At 43.2% G+C, this 17413-nt stretch overlaps 1 protein-coding gene across 1 annotated transcript in view; it reads right to left on the bottom strand.

Annotated features, from left to right (window-relative positions):
* pcdh11 (protocadherin 11) overlaps window positions 1–17413 on the bottom strand; it is a gene marked incomplete at both ends in the record, with an annotated part of 120828 nt that overhangs the window by 8205 nt on the left and 95210 nt on the right. The gene's annotated exons all lie outside the window — the stretch shown is intronic.

Genomic DNA, 17413 nt, shown 5'->3' with positions numbered 1-17413 from the left:
GAATGAATGAATGAGTTGCATGATTAGTTAGTTCGCTTTTTTGGGATTATTTCCTAGAAATATTTTCCCCCAAACATGCATAAAGTTTTGTTATTACAAATGAAGTACTCAGTAGAATCTTTTGTTTTCATTGAAATCATCAGAATCTCCTCAAATATCTCTTCAAACAAGCAGCCCCATGTCACCAGGTGCCCATGAGACATGTGTTGGCACTGTCATGTTGTGATCATTCGATAGGGGGCCTGGGTAGATAAGGTGTGAAAAGTTCAGAGATTGTGGAATATAAAATGGGCCGCAGCCTTTTGAAATGAATAAATCTAGAATGGTGTGTCAGTTCATTCAATGGAAAGGTCAGTCAAAGGAAGAGGGGTCCACCCTGACTCCATGAGAGTTTGGAGTCGGCCTGGGGTTTTAGCAGATACCTTAAGACAGTCTGCCTTGCAAAAACACCCCCATGTATTTCAGATGGATATTTGGATGTTTTTCTTAATGAATAGCAGCGGCAGGTTAAATCTTGTGTAAGGAATGTTATAAAAGGAATGTTAATCTCAAACATTTAGTTAATCTTTAACAATTTATTTTATATGTAACATCGAATTTAAATCATTACAATGGGAAACTCCAACTGAAAGTTAATGTAACTGAAAAAAGCATCACAGCTGTGATCTGTTGGTTACACTAACTATTGGTGATGGGAATTGCCACAGGGGCGACGATATCTCGATATTAAGGCCATGATACGATATTATTGCGATTCTTTATATTTTAAAGATAATTATTTCAATTTGATGCAGTATTGCGATATTGCACTGTAATGATTTTTCTTTACAAACTATAGCAAAATGCATAGTAACAGAAATATCTTCAAGGAATCTCAGATGTTTGAAATACTTGCCCAATGGTGTATTTTAATATGGCAGTTTCTTCTGTCAAATATATCGTTCCACCACAAGTGCAGCTATGCAGGAAAGTGTCAACAAAGGAAGGGAGGCCTTTGGCATGTAAACACGGTTTGCATAGAATGATAAAGAAACAGACATGCCAGACCACAAAGCAAAATGCTCTGAAAACATTTAAACGTTCAAATACTTGTGCAAAGTCTCTGAAACAGCCCTACATGATATATATATATATATATATATATATTATATACAGTAATAATAATATATAATATTATATTATAATAATAATAAAAATGAATAAAGTTGAAGCAAAGTACCAAAAATAGGGCTTTTTTGCTTTTGTACCCAGTGTCCTTTCAGGATATTCCCATATGTTGGCTGGCAGTAAACGGCTCCTGGATCTGCAATATATCTGTTAGTCACGTGTGATTTGTTCTGGTTCCTAGAGTCATATATTTCTGTTACAGCTTCTATGGTGAGGCAGATAGTAGGTGCATAGCATGAAGGAAACCGATCTTTCAACTCCGCACTGACAGGCTGGAGAGCCAGTTGCCACTGATTCATCATTGTCTCTGGGAATTAATGCTCTCGGAAATGATACAATCTTTTACATTGTGAGGGCAAGAATGTCACGGCTTATTAACTGTAACTGTAACCAGGCTTTTTCTTAGTGTGAGTCATTTACACTTTAGAGTTATAATCTCACGACTCGGAGAAGTACATGCCATAGTTTCAGCGAGGGCCCAAAGCAGAACGAAGGGAAAGTTGCTGTGTCTTAAGTAAACCTAAAAACACATCAAACCGTGGACTCTGGGGCGTATCATCTGATAACGCCATACTGGGTGACACGGGGTACAATAATCCTGTCAGTGCTCTACAAACACAACACTCACACTGCCTAGTGTACAGCCCAATTTGAAGGAATTAAGTGATATGTAGAGACACTGCACTGTTTTTTTGTTTTATCCACAAATTCTAAATTGGTTTAAAAATGCTCCATTAACTTTTTTTTTTTTAATCCAGTGAATCCATCCCTATTTCTCTATCCTGACATCCAAGTGTATTTGCTAATAGCATGAACTCTGTGTTTGTGCTGCAAACTGTATTTATAATGGATCTGAATGGCAGGAAATAAAGCCCACACCACATGAATATGTGAACGCATGTGAGACAGGCCCACCATGAGACAGAAGGAGGATGAGAGACACATGAGACAGGCGGAGGATGTGAGACAGGAGGAGGATGAGAGACACATGAGACAGGAGGAGGATGTGAGACAGGAGGAGGATGAGAGACACATGAGACAGGAGGAGGATGTGAGACACATGAGACAGAAGGAGGATGTGAGACCCATGAGACAGGAGGATGAGAGACAGAAGGAGGATGTGAGACAGAAGGAGGATGTGAGACAGAAGGAGGATGTGAGACACATGGGACAAGAGGAGGATGTGAGACAGAAGGAGGATGAGAGACAGAAGGAGGATGTGAGACAGAAGGAGGATGTGAGACACATGGGACAAGAGGAGGATGTGAGACAGAAGGAGGATGAGAGACAGAAGGAGGATGAGAGATAGAAGGAGGATGTGAGACACATGGGACAAGAGGAGGATGTGAGACAGAAGGAGGATGAGAGATAGAAGGAGGATGTGAGACACATGAGACAGGAGGATGAGAGACAGAAGAAGGATGTGAGACACATGAGACAGAAGGAGGATGTGAGACAGGAAGAGGATGAGAGACGGAAGGAGGATGAGAGACAAGCCCACCATGAGACAGGAGGAGGATGTTCAAGGAGGATGAAGTGCTCGGGGGGGAGGGGGGGCAGGACATTCAGCAACTGAGACGAATAGCAAATAGCCACAGGGCTGGGCTCAATAGACAGCCTGAAACCTATTGACCCCATTGCCTTGAGTTTTTGTGTTTGGCCCGAGGCTATGACCATCAAACATTAACATCCTAGGCACCAGATCTGTGTCTCCATACAGCCTGTGCTTCACCCCGACTAACTTGTCCCGCAGTTCCAGATGAGGGTGGATGGTGTGCATTAGACGTTCACTGATATGAGATCTTTCTCTCTCTCTCTCTCTCCCTCTCTCCCACCCTCTTTTTTCCCCTCTCTCTCTCACTCTCTCTCTCTGGAACCCCCTTGTCTGTCGCATTTTATGGTTGGCATATCGTACAGCTGTAATGTCAAGACCCATTAGCACAGCTTGGTGATGGCATGGAAAGGCATAAACTCGCTACACCAAATGTCAGATACTTGCCGGGTGTTCTGTCATTGTATCACGGAGTTGGAGTCTCGGCTAATCCTCTATGCTTCTTGTCACAACCTATTCCCTCCGCCTGCTCCGCAGTCTGTTTAAAGCCACCATGGCCGGACCATGCTGCATGCACGTTGATCCGATGCAGATAATAATGCTCATTTTCTGCATGACAGCACCAAGACATTATGCGTGGTACAAATCACTTGACTGTGAACAGGAAAGGCTTGAGGACTGACGATCTTGGACAGATGACTGATTTAAAATTACAACCGCTGACTTATTGAATCTGTAGCTCTGCTTAAGGGACACTTTTAATTTGGAGCAAAGATGACTACCCATTGGTCAGAGGAAGGGTTGAGATTGCACCACAGCCCATAATATTCAAGGTGATCCCTCCGTAATTTCTCACTTTCTGGACCACCCGCTCTCCACTCAAATATTTGATAATTAGGCGAACCCATCAGGTAGACAATTTCATTTTCAATTAAAACCTGTGTCCCCCAATGACCTTCATCATAACAGGGGAATGCTCCATATAGACCAGCACCATACACAGACAGTCAGAGTGCTGTTTAAAAATACATTTTAATTTAACTTGAACCTTGCTATATCTAATCTATGCATGCACCCCTTCAAGACAGAGAGGCACAGTAAGGTAGAGCAATATCCTTGAAGTGATTATTGCAGCTGACCCAATTAACCCCACAGACTTGATGGTATACCACCTGAATTTATGGTCGGAAGCTATTTACTAGCCTGACCCATGTTGGTTGTAAATCTCCATTAGGAGCTGTGACTTCATCACTTTATAATTTACTACAAATCAATATTGTAGTTGTATTCCATTCTATTGTATTACTTTACTAAGTAGGAATTCAGAGTGCCGGTATATTTGTCAATGTACTGTATATATGCCGATGATTAGACGAGGGGATTTATTATTCAGATGCACTGTTTCTTCACACATGAATAAAATAAAGATAATGTCATACACTAGAGGAGTGAAAGTGCTGTGCAATCAAGTCACCCTGAGACCCAATCTGGTGACAATCATCTGCATGTTTATTCAGCAAGCTACTGCTTTTCATTTGAAAATCAGTCACACTGCCAAAGAAAATCACCAGTCCATCTTTCAAAGTTGATGGGAAGTGTAGTTTCTTGACAATTTCCCTCATCATGTATCAGTAGAACGCACAGAGGGGAAGAAGAGGACGAAAAAGGAGAACAAAAAGAAAAAAGAAGAGGAAGAAGAAGAGGAAGACGAAGACGAAGAAAAAGAGAAAGTTAAAGAAAAAGAAAAAGAGGAGGAGGAAGAAGAAGACGAAGAAGACGAAGAAGAAAAAAGGAAAGAGGAAGAGGAAGAAAAAGAAGAAGCAGATGACTAAGAAGCATTAAAGAAGGTAAATGTTCAGGTACGTATATGGTCTCAGTTCAGTGCTTACTCATTGTATAGAATGAACTGGAACTGGCCCAACTGGGACAGAATATCTGTGGAAATGGGAAAATAAACCAGCTGCAGCTCCTGATCCCAATCTGCTAATTACTCATTGGAATTAAGTCATAATTTTCAAATAAGCTGAGTTCTTAACCAAATGTACACATATTACCCTAAATATGCCATAGGCAAAAATTGAGTTTCAGAGGGTAAATGAAAGCACATAAATAGAAGTTTCTTCTCTGATTTCTCTAGGAGGGCCTATAAAATAACATATTTGTCCTGTTAGTATCTTCATCTCAGCCTTGGCAATCAATACGGTTTGTCCCTCTAAAAGAGTTTTCATTTTCTGTCCCTCAGATAAGCAGCAACAAGAAATGATGCTCTCGCAAACTGAGAGTGACATTAATTCCACCTGCCACTGTATTCATCAACATGTGTCAGGCCTGGCCCTGAATGACAAACTACTCTATGATTTCCTTGACTGAACTCTGAGCGAGGCAGAGAAGCAAGCTCACCGAGCGCAGGCCATAAGCAGCAATGCTGTTGCGTTAGCATTGTTTTGTGCATTTAAAGGTAGCCTGGTGGAATTCATTGAGTTTGACATTTTCACTTGTTTCACTCCATTTTCCCTCTCCCCTGCACTGTTGCCGTCTTAAACCCGCCACGCGCGGTTCATGACCAGAATAATATGGTGTGATCACTTGCTGAAAGCACAAATGATCATTTCAGCGGAAACGTGTTAATGTGAATTCATGTGAGGCATGGCCATGTTGAGCTGTAATAGGCAGCCACTACCCCAGAAATGTCAAGCAAAGGGGAGATTGTTACGATGAAACACAGATTTCCTGCCGAGGCATAATACCGAACGGTCCTCAGTGAGTTATCTTGTTTTAATAACGAAAATACCTTTGCTTCCATTTTCAGGAAATAAACTTTCAACAACTGAAATGTCAAGGACACTAATTGCATTTTAAGAACGCAGAACCCAGAACAAAATAGGTTTCCTCTGACCGGAAATGGAAGGAGCTTAAAAGACAGGTTATGGGGCTTACTGAGAGAAGGGTATTTCACTCAGTATGACTGGCGTCACAGGTCTTTTTTTTACTCTCGCCATGTTCCGACTCATTTCACAGTGCCATGCGTTATTTATTTACATCTGCATGGGAGAGAATCAAGACAAGCATTAAGACTTTAGGTAAGTAGGTGTGGCCTATCCATCTCCTTGGCAAGCTGCAGGCTAATTTACTAATTTGCTAGTGGGTGACCTGGGTCATCTTTATTTATGATCCATTAGGAAAATATATTCAGACATCAAGCGCTGTGTTAAGAGAATGATGGAGAATTATGTTACAAACCGACAGAGAAAAGCTTCGGCACCTTTGAAGGAAGAGGACATCGTGACAGGTCCTCCTTAGAGTTAAAAGCACGGGCTGAATAATTTCTACAAGGAGCTGGCTGGTACATGAGCATATGGAGGGTGTATCTGGCAAAAGGTCTCATTTATAAACTGGACTGCTTTCCATACACGCGGCAGCAGCGTAGGACAATTACCATTTATAGTGGTTGCACGCCCTTTCCAGGTTTCTTCTCTGGCTTTTTATATGAAAAATAGTATATATTCTGTCATTACCTAACCTATTGAGCAAGGGCATATGGAGAGGGAGCGTTGTGAGGTATTGAACTTCGTAAATGAGCACAGATTGCTCCAATGCTTCAACTGTCAACTGCCTAGAAAATGAAAGCAAAGTACAGCAAAGTCATTAAAAATGGCTTCGGCGGAGGTTCTGTCTTCATTTATATTGGAGGCTGGGCCTGGTCTTGTGATCACGCAGCACTATGTCTACAGCATGTTAGTGTGTTTCATGCTGTCTGATTTATGGGTCATCCGTAAAACTATCAATCAGTGGAACCACAGCCTAATGAAAACAAACCAAACTGTAAAGCACTGCAAACTGTATTAGCCTTCTGTTAAGTGCGTCATGACACCGAGCTGTTAAAAGTCTATATTATGACGGGCCCAAATGTGTCTAAATAAAAAGTGGATAATACTATAAATATCAGTGCAATAGCCTCTCCTGTCTGCATTTCTCGACAGCACAACAAACAGAGGAATGCAAAATGGCCAGAGGTTTGAAGAAAGTAAACACAAAGTGGAGGGATTCACAGTATTATTAGTTTTTCAGAATATTTTAGCAGCATGTCTGCCTGTCTTTGTGAACCAAAAGAAAGCCTCTGAAGTGAGCGTTCGCCTTTTCGAGGGAGACATTTATTTTCTGCCTCCCCGTGTCAATACAACTTCTTTGGAGGTGTGTTGTGCTGTCTGCACAACTGTGATAAGTGTCTTATTCCAAATGAATAGTAATTCACAACAGCAGCGTGTTGTACACACATTCACTCCATATTGTTAATTAATTCATGTCCTCCTCAGTTTGCCTTTGATGTTTTCTCTCTTCTGAATGCGACTCAAGAATATGAAGGAGAGGAAAGGAATGCTGTCTACCTCCTCTGGCATACCAAGACAGCGGTTGATAGTGGACAGTGCATCAAATTATAAAATAGGAATATATGATGTCCACACACTGTCAAAAAAGGATGTCCTTTGTGAAGTAAATAAAAGTGAAACAATAATTCCACTTATTTCTAATGAATTCACAGTAACGATTGTGAACGTCTCCATCTTCCTATTTTCCTGTGTTACAAAAATGGCTTTTGTTTCCGACTCCAACACTTAAGAGGGGTCTGCAGAGGTCCATTTGATTGTTTCTGTATCACCTCACGCGCCTTCTGTGTGATAGATTTGTTCAACACAGTGGGGTTGTCTGCCCGCCCAGCAGAGGACATACCCAGGGGTCTGTTGACATTGTGGGGTGAGCTCTTTGATCACTCCGCGGCCGCTACTTTGCGCCCCCCAGAAAAGAGCTCCCACCCCGCCCTCAGTTTGATCAATGAAGATGAGTTCCTCTCAGTAATGAAATCTGTACTGGATCATGGCTTTGTCAATGACCACCTCAAAAGGTCAAGCCATAAAAAAGTGCCTTTTTTTCCTAAGAGTGGAGGTAATGAGTTTGCATTACTTTACACGAGAGCCAGACAGTGCGAAAGTTACAAGGCCATCCATTCTAATTAGGGTCAATAACTTAATACACCCCTGGCTAATTTATGTTGACCCCTGAACTGATCAACTCATTAACACCTGAGTAAGAGTGTGGTTGGAAGGAGGCACAGTGGACCACTTTCTCCTCCTCAGCACAGCGGTGTCAGCTGATGGAGGTGTGTGGATGTTTAACTACAGATTCATGTTTGTCTCAACATTTCCTGTTTTCATTCGCCTCGTTACCACTTGCTGCAGGGGCAAGGGTTCAAAGAGTAATGAAGTATTTAAGTGTTATCCTGGGCTAAAGGTCCTAGGTATTTCCCTAGCTGATTTTGGAAGAAAAGAATCGGTTTTGGTCACTTCAGAGTGTCCATAATGGATTGGCAAAATCCTGCTGAATCGAACTGATACTCAGTAGGCATTCCAGGACTGTGGAAGCAGCGCTTTTTGATTTAGTTGAAGCAAAACCGTAGTTCATGCACAAAAGGCGATATAAGAGGAGTACAGAATGTATTCTTTCCCCATACACAGAACAATCACCAGGCACACTACACTAGTTTTTCTTTAATCTTGTGAAAGATGGCGTCTTCAATAGACAGTAAAGAAAATCATTTTGCACATCTAAGAAAAGACCTAGGCTGTGAACTTATGGAGGCTTCAGAGGTCTGAGAAGACATCTGAAAATTCTCACAAGCAAATCTCCCCTCACAGTGACCCTTCAACACGTTTCTTGCAGAAGAACGAACTTCATGCTGCTTGTGTTTCTTTTTTGTCTGCGATAACAAAGGAAGCGCTACAGTGGAGTGTGCACACAGACAAGACCAGAGCTGGTTCTGTCGGGGTGTTAATGTATGTGGTGTCAACGCCGTGTCTTCAGAAGGAGACGACTCTGCCTCGAGATGCACTCTGTACACGTACAGGCTGCTGCTTCCTGTTCGGAATAAAATCAGTCACTTGATTAATGTGCAATGCAATGAGTCAGTCTTTACACTTAGTGTTCTCTGCAGTGTGGCATTCCTATACTTCCCCTCAATGGTCAAAAAATACAGCCTCTCAGTGGCATCTCAGGCAGGGATGTAGGTGGATGAGGACAGAATAATGATTGGAGCTGTTTAGGCCAAATCTTTGGGGAGGGGTTACTTTTTTTCTCTTCTTATTCTTTAACATTTCCTTTTATTTTCATGGCCAGTAGGGGGCATGTGACATCTCCGGAAAAACATGTTTTTTTTCCCCGTGCAGCTTGAAGGGCTCTAAGACACTTTACTTAAAGGCGCTAGCAGTTTCACCTTCCCTGCTTTGGCGCCAGGCTGCTCGTGGCATGCTGCTCTTCCCCACTGTTCTCCGTGGCTTCCATCCATGAGTGGCCAGAGATGAGAACGTATGCCCACTGAGTTCTGAGAAAGGAGTGGGCATTATCCTGACCACACTCAACTAAATAATGAATGTCAGAACGAGGAGAGAAAGAGAATCGGAGTGAGTGTGAGAGAGAGAGAGAGTGTGCGAGATGAAGCTCTGATCGTTACTGAAGTATTAAGCCTGTTAACGCTTGTGACAGGCACCGCAAACAAACAGACAGAGACAATAATCAGAGCAGCCGAGGATGGCTCTCTAAATGAAGACGCCGGCCGGTAACAGGTGTTGGTGAGTTGGTGTGAAGCTGCGGGGTTGTGGCTAGCATGTCCTCTACATGTGACTGAGAGAGGGGGGGGGGGGTGAAAGGGAGCTGCTGATCGGCACGTTCTCAGCACCCCCTTCACGTCTCTCCACGGTGCCAGGCGCTGTATGTGACAATGTGGGCCATAGGAGGACCTGGATTAATGGCTTGTGACAGTTTCACCAGCCAGAATATGAACTGACATCTTGCAGCCATTATGTAAGGGGAAACAGCTGCTGCGGAGACGTTGGCTGATTCTCCTCAACAGAGAGAAAAAAGTAAAGTAAAAGCAAATGCCACTAGGTTTGAATATGAGTGACCACTCTTATGGCTCTCCTCAGAGCGAGGGCATACAGAATGGCACGACGGTGGAGGACCAAGGCCACATATAGTTCGGTTGAGCATACCGGGATTCCAATGGTGACGGTAATAATGTCAGCTAAATGACTTACAAGCGACGAGATTGTGTGGCGGTACAAGCATATTGTGAGAGGAACCAACGCGTATTGTATGAGATTATACCCAACATTGAGGGGAGCACTGTCTTCAAATTAGATCCAGCGTCTTTTCCAGCCATTCAGGCAAAACAACAGCTTTGATGCAAAACAATCAGAATTAGATGGTCTATTGTTACGTATTCATGTTTCAACTCCTTGCTAAATGTACCAACAATGGCAACAAATCTTTGTGTAAAGAGAGACAATAGCCTGCTTTGCACCAGTCTTCTGGCAATATACATTACACCCATTTTAAGCCATTTGTATCTGGGTCATTCATAAGACAAAAAAAACCTTTCGGAAGGAGTCACAAATTCCTATTCTTAGCGAGGATGAAATACAAAACAATGCTGTGATCATTTTTTTACCAACTATTCAGCTATGTTCCATGTGTCTTTACAAATGCTCTGCAGTAGAATGTAAGTGTTTTCCCATCAATCTGTGCGCTGAGAACAGGATGTATGTCATTTCGAAGCAAGCTACTGTGGGCCTAAGGTCCTGCATTGTGTTATACATCTCTGCTGAAGGTCTGTCATCGGACTGGCTAATCTCTGAGCCACCCACTGATCAATGCACTGTAGTCCTTCAGAACTGTTCTTGGGGCCTTTCTTTCTGTAGAGCACACACAAGCCCACGTAATCGTACAAAAATGAACACACGCACACACGCACACGCACACACACACACACACACACACACACACACACACACACACACACACAACACACAAGCACATACTGGAGGTAACACAACGTCCTTCATTATCCAGCAGGAGGACGCGTTCTTGAGTTGAGTGCTTACTACTCCTGTCAGGATCCTGAGATTAATAAAACTAATGTGTCTGGACCACCACCAGTTGGGACACATGGGGGGAATTTGGCACCGGACCACACTGTAATGCTATGCTGAAGAGAATTCATCAAGGAGACTCAAAACAGATGCTTTTATATATATATATATATATATATATATTTACAAAGTACATATTTGAAATTGACACTAGCGTGTCTGTACATCTTAGCGAAAGCCCAAGCACCTTAATCTTGATGTTATGACCTGCCAAATGGACGACGGGACACGAAGGTCATGTTATGATCTGCTGACATCATCTCGTCCGCCATGTGGCAAGGTCTTGACAAGCTATCAGGCTGGCAGTGGATCAGCTTCCCAAACAAAATGTAAGGTCAGAATATGGTTTCATTTCAGGTTCCTGTCAGCGGAACGTGCCTTCATGTCCTATCAGGATCACTGGGACGACAGCTCTGAGGTGTGAGGAGAGATTGTGTGTGAGGTGAAAACTTAAGAGGGGTGCTGTGTGGTTTTTAATATAACCACAGCGTCCGAGCGAATTATCACACTGACACATTTTACAATTGGTCAGATTACCGGATTGAGTTCATTCATGGATGTGTTTTCAAAGGCGGTGGTGTGATTTAAAATGTAATTGTTCATAACCCTAAGAGGACAAACCGGGAAGATAGGTGTGTGTGTGTGTGTGTGTGTGTGTGTGTGTGTGTGTGTGTGTGTGTGTGTGTGTGTGTATGTGTGTGTATGTGTGCTGGGTGGGGGCGAGGGGTGGGGTAGGTGAATGCTATTTTTGGAACTGTACTGTTTCTGCTATTGTCCGTCAGGTTGGTGTAATACTGTTTGCATTTCTGAGCATGGTGTCCTTGCTGAGGATTCAGCAGATGGAACCAGGGGATGGAGGTTATCAAGCATCCCATCTCCCTCTGGACTCCAATTCAGTGTCCACAATGTGCTATGGACCCTAAAGGCTTGCCATCTGTTTAAGTTTTCCTTATCCTGAGGTGAGAAATACAGAGCCCTTCCGGAAGGTTCTCATGCATGAGCAGAGCACACATGTTCGGGGCACCCTCTAGGTAAGCATATGCATACACCTGGAAATCGCCTCTATCACATCATGTCAAACAGAGCGCACATTACGTGGGAATAGCGGTGATGGCAATAAACCAGCACTATACCTAATTTCTTCTCAATTAAGTTAATGTATAAAACTGTGTATTAAGCCCAGCAGGTCCTGTGTTGCCCATTATAATTAGACAAATGGATTGTATTCGGTTTGCACCGAATTAATAACCACAATCAGAGTCCACTAAGTGCCCATTAAGCTCTGCACGTAACATTTAAGGATAAACAGAAATCACAATGTCTCTGAGCTCTGAGTGGTGACAGTCAAGGACGATGTCTTTTACCACCAGGGAGGCCTCAGGCCCTCGGAGTGAGAGACTGAGGAAGGAGAAGACCATGTGCCCACACTGTGAGCTGTGCTCCTTCTTATCCCTCAGGCCTGTGCTCCTACTCCTCACTCAGAGCTGTGCTCCTACTCCTCCCTCAGAGCTGTGCTCCTACTCCTCTACCAGAGCTGTGCTCCTACTCCTCCCTCAGAGCTGTGCTCCTACTCCTCTATCAGAGCTGTGCTCCTACTCCTCTATCAGAGCTGTGCTCCTACTCCTCCCTCAGAGCTGTGCTCCTACTCCTCTATCAGAGCTGTGCTCCTACTCCTCCCTCAGAGCTGTGCTCCTACTCCTCTATCAGAGCTGTGAGCTGTGCTCCTACTCCTCTATCAGAGCTGTGCTCCTACTCCTCTATCAGAGCTGTGCTCCTACACCTCTATCAGAGCTGTGCTCCTACTCCTCTATCAGAGCTGTGCTCCTACTCCTCCCTCAGAGATGTGCTCCTACTCCTCTATCAGAGCTGTGCTCCTACTCCTCCCTCAGAGATGTGCTCCTACTCCTCTATCAGAGCTGTGCTCCTACTCCTCTATCAGAGCTGTGCTCCTACTCCTCCCTCAGAGCTGTGCTCCTACTCCTCCCTCAGAGCTGTGCTCCTACTCCTCTATCAGAGCTGTGCTCCTACTCCTCTATCAGAGCTGTGCTCCTACTCCTCTATCAGAGCTGTGAGCTGTGCTCCTACTCCTCTATCAGAGCTGTGCTCCTACTCCTCCCTCAGAGATGTGCTCCTACTCCTCTATCAGAGCTGTGCTCCTACTCCTCTATCAGAGCTGTGCTCCTACTCCTCTATCAGAGCTGTGAGCTGTTCTCCTCTATCAGAGCTGTGCTCCTACTCCTCTATCAGAGCTGTGCTCCTACTCCTCCCTCAGAGCTGTGCTCCTACTCCTCTATCAGAGCTGTGAGCTGTGCTCCTACTCCTCTATCAGAGCTGTGCTCCTACTCCTCTATCAGAGCTGTGAGCTGTTCTCCTCTATCAGAGCTGTGCTCCTACTCCTCTATCAGAGCTGTGCTCCTACTCCTCCCTCAGAGCTGTGCTCCTACTCCTCTATCAGAGCTGTGAGCTGTGCTCCTACTCCTCTATCAGAGCTGTGCTCCTACTCCTCACTCAGAGCTGTGCTCCTACTCCTTGCTCAGGCCTGTGCTCATCAATGGCATCGTCTCCCCAAGGATTAGATTTGTTGATTATTTTGCCTCTCCTCAGTTCATGTTTTCCACTTTTCAATATGTGCTTCAAATGGATGCATGAAAGTTTGTTGTAATTGCAGATAATCTGATTGTTTAATTCATGGCAAGGAATCAGGTGTCTTTGTCTGGGAGGAAGAATAATAACATATTTTAATAATCAAGGGCTAATTGTTGGGCAAAATTGCATTTTCTCATTTTATCAGTACTGTTGCTTGTACACAGTGCCATTAATCCTTGTGTGATCCATACAAATACAATTTAGAATTGATTCAATAATGTAATAGACTCATTTTCTATGTTATGTTATTACTCGTTTAACTGGATTGACTTTTAGCCTCTGCTGAATGTTGCCACAGAATTTATTTTTTTTAAATCACTGTAATTAAAAAACATTATGTGACTAAATGTTACATTTTAAAGTCATTCTATTGTCATGTTTTGACACTTCTGAAACTGTTTTTCATTTATTTGTGAACAAAAACAGTGACATTTACAGACAGTGGAAAATGATTATGTGCATAATATGCAGGAGTTATTCACCTGATTCAACTCTCACTTACTCATCTTTACACGTCTGAATAAATAATAATAAAACAAAATAACAACTCCCGTCAAAATCCACCTCCTTTCCAATGCTCTCAGAAGTCAAGTAAATGCTGTTTCTAAAAAGAGACTGACAGTGTGGATACTGTAAAGTTCTGTTTTTCTGTCAGACTTTGACAGTGACATTTAACAGAAATATTTTTTTTTTAAAGGAAAAGGCCTCGGGAAAAGGCCAGTACTGCTGATATCAGCTGGGATCTGGATAAAGATGTGAGCCTCTCTGACACACAGTACATCACATAATAAGCACCTTCTATACACATTCAATGTTTGTATGAGCGCCTTCCTGTGGGCTCACATAGGCTCTGTATCTATATGCAAACTGTATAATGTGGGAACATTTTTCCATCTGGGTTCAAGAAAGCCCAGATGGCACGGAGCATCAAACTCGGGAGATGTCACTGAAAATGAAAGAATATAGCATCATATCACCTTGTATCATGTAACAGACACGCTTTTCTCTCGCTACAGGGCAGATAAACAAATCTGACAGCTCTGCAAACACAGTGCAATGAGATCAGAGACAAAGAGTAAGCTAAAATTACCATGTTTTTTTTGCCAGATCATGAAACATACTTTGTGGTTTGCTTCAAAAAGAGCGTTCGCATAGTAATTCCAGTGACAGACGCACACAGTTTTAATGACATCTGGCAAGAATCTGTCTTTCTTGCAGGCCAAGGCTGCATTTGACAGAGTTAAATGTAAGATGAGTCCAGCAAATGTCTCTGCCACCGTGGACTTTGTACTTTGCACAGGAACTTCCCACGAACATGATTGTCCATCAGTGCATCTACAGCCTTAATGGGTAAATAGTCTCCATTAGGCAGTTCTGTTGTCATGACAACACAACTAAATCGTTGGTCCAGCTTTTGAAAAGAACCAAAGCAGCTTTATTCATAGAGGCTTTTAAGATAACATAAGCGAATAAAACGACTCGATGTGCCAACATTTGCAGAACAGAACATCTTTTATCAATTTCCGATGAAGGCATTAAAAAAAAACTTTGTCCAGGAAAACCATGTCATGTAATGTACAATTTAATCTGTGGAGCTATTTTTGTGAATATCTAAAGGAGGAAAGCTGCAGATTCACTATTCAGAGCTGAAAATATTGATGTAGTAGATTATTTTACAGTTTACATGACTTGAAAGTTGAACTGTGTTGGCCTCATTTCTAGCAGTTTTTAATATGATTTATTTTTCTTTAGCACCCAAATCAACACTGGTGGTAATGTCAGCATCTACGCTGCGAGTGCTGCTGCCGCGCAGGGGAGGACACGCTTGTGTGCTACTTGTTTTAGGAGTTGGAGAGGCACCATATGGCTGGGGTAGACATGCCTGCAGCAGCTGGAAAGTGATCAACTGGTCCTGATGCAGAGCTCAGGGGCATGTCATGTGGCAAAGCCCTCACTCAGCTCCAAGTGTGAAATCAGGCAAGTCGACAGTGCCCGCTTCCTACTGTCATCCTGCGGTCATGGCTGTTTTTCACAAGGTACAGAACAAGAGTGAGAGCATTAAGTTCTAACTTTGTGATTCTAGCAAGGGGCCCTGTAGCATGCATATAGTGAGGGGCCATGCAGCATATGTATAGTAAGGGGCCATGCAGCATATGTATAGTGAGGGACCATGTAGCATGCGTATAGCGAGGGACCATGCAGCATGCGTATAGTGAGGGGCCATGGAGCATGAGTATAGTGAGGGACCATGCAGCATCTGTATAGTGAGGGACCATGTAGCACGCGTATAGCGAGGGACCATGCAGCATACGTATAGTTAGGGACCATGCAGCATACGTATAGTTAGGGACCATGTAGCATGCGTGTAGTGAGGGCCATGCAGCATGCGTATAGTGAGGGGCCATGGAGCATGAGTATAGTGAGGGACCATGCAGCATCTGTATAGTGAGGGACCATGTAGCATGCGTGTAGTGAGGGGCCATGCAGCATGCGTATACCGAGGGGCCATGCAGCATGAGTATAGTGAGGGGCCATGCAGCATGCGTATAGTAAGGGGCCATGCAGCATACGTATAGTGAGGGGCCATGGAGCATGAGTATAGTGAGGGACCATGCAGCATCTGTATAGTGAGGGACCATGTAGCATGCGTGTAGTGAGGGACCATGCAGCATGCGTGTAGTGAGGGGCCATGCAGCATGCGTGTAGTGAGGGACCATGCAGCATGCGTGTAGTGAGGGGCCATGCAGCATGCGTGTAGTGAGGGGCCATGTAGCATGCATATAGTGAGGGGCCATGCAGCATGAGTATAGTGAGGGACCATGCAGCATGCGTAGTAGCAGAAGGTGTAGTAAGGGGCCACACAGACACTAGATACTAGACTGAATACAAAACACAATGTAGACTTATTATTAAGGAAAATCTGCTGCAGAACTGCTGGATATATGTTTGTGTGTATATATATATATATATATATATATATAATATAAGATACAGTGTAACAGTCTATGATAGCAATAGCAAGTAAAAAGGATATCCAATGCAATAGAAAAAGAATATAAAAGCTGAGGTGAATAAATGATACCCACTGTATGAAGAGATGCACATAGCGGCTCTATCCAGGTAGATGGAATTCATCATTTTCCCCTCAGCAGAGGTGATGCAATCAGATAGCGCAGTAATACATCACTGACATAACGGCTATCAAACCCAAGCGTTTGGCAGTTTATACTCTAATCCATCATGTCAAAGTGGCTGTGGGAAACGCTTGCTTATGTCTGTTGCATTTAAGTGTAAAAAGAGGGCATTACTGTGGGCCGCTGTCAATGCCCCCTTAAGTCCAGTGTACTCAGTAGAGGGTGAGTGAGAGATGCATTCTCCTATACTCTGCAGAAATAAATCTATATTTAAAAAAACAGTGGTAGGTTTTTAGATGGACTTAAAAACATAGCTGCAAACCAACACTACCCACCTACTGCTAATGTAATTGACTTGTAATCAAAAGAGTGTCAAAATGTCAATACACAGCATCGTATGATTCCCTCTATAATGTAGGCTTAAATGCTAAATTAATTACTGTCTGAGCAAGCCTTTTTATTCTCAATATTGCAAGTTTTGTGTGATTATTTGGATGTTTTATTTTTTATTTTGGCAGCCCGCTGTGCCTTTGGGCCTTAATGATGAAAGGGACATGACTTCAAAGAGATTACTTCATCAGCTGCTGCCAACGGAGAGACAATAAGCCAGCACGTTTTTGTTCGGGTACAATATATCTCAAGGCAAAGCATTTGGTAATTTGATTATGCTTCTCCATTCATTCATTTACCACTGAAAAGAGGGAGATGGTTGTGGGGTGAAGGTGTTAACAATTCGAAGGGTGTGGAAACTAGTGTTTTTTTTTTTTTTTTTAAACGCTACTGCAATTATTATGTCATTACAGTTTGTTCCCCATGTAAGAAAAAGAACACCAGCACCAAAAGCCCATGCCGGGCCAGACTCATGATCATTTAGAGCAGAAATGACATGTTGCAATGGATTAACTGTTATGGGCAAAGACAGGGGGGAGCTCTGT

This window comes from Sprattus sprattus (assembly GCF_963457725.1).
Source record: "Sprattus sprattus genome assembly, chromosome: 6".
NCBI lineage: Eukaryota > Metazoa > Chordata > Actinopteri > Clupeiformes > Clupeidae > Sprattus > Sprattus sprattus.
The sequence above is the reverse complement of the archived record's forward strand: the minus strand, read 5'-3'. Positions and strand labels throughout refer to the sequence as shown.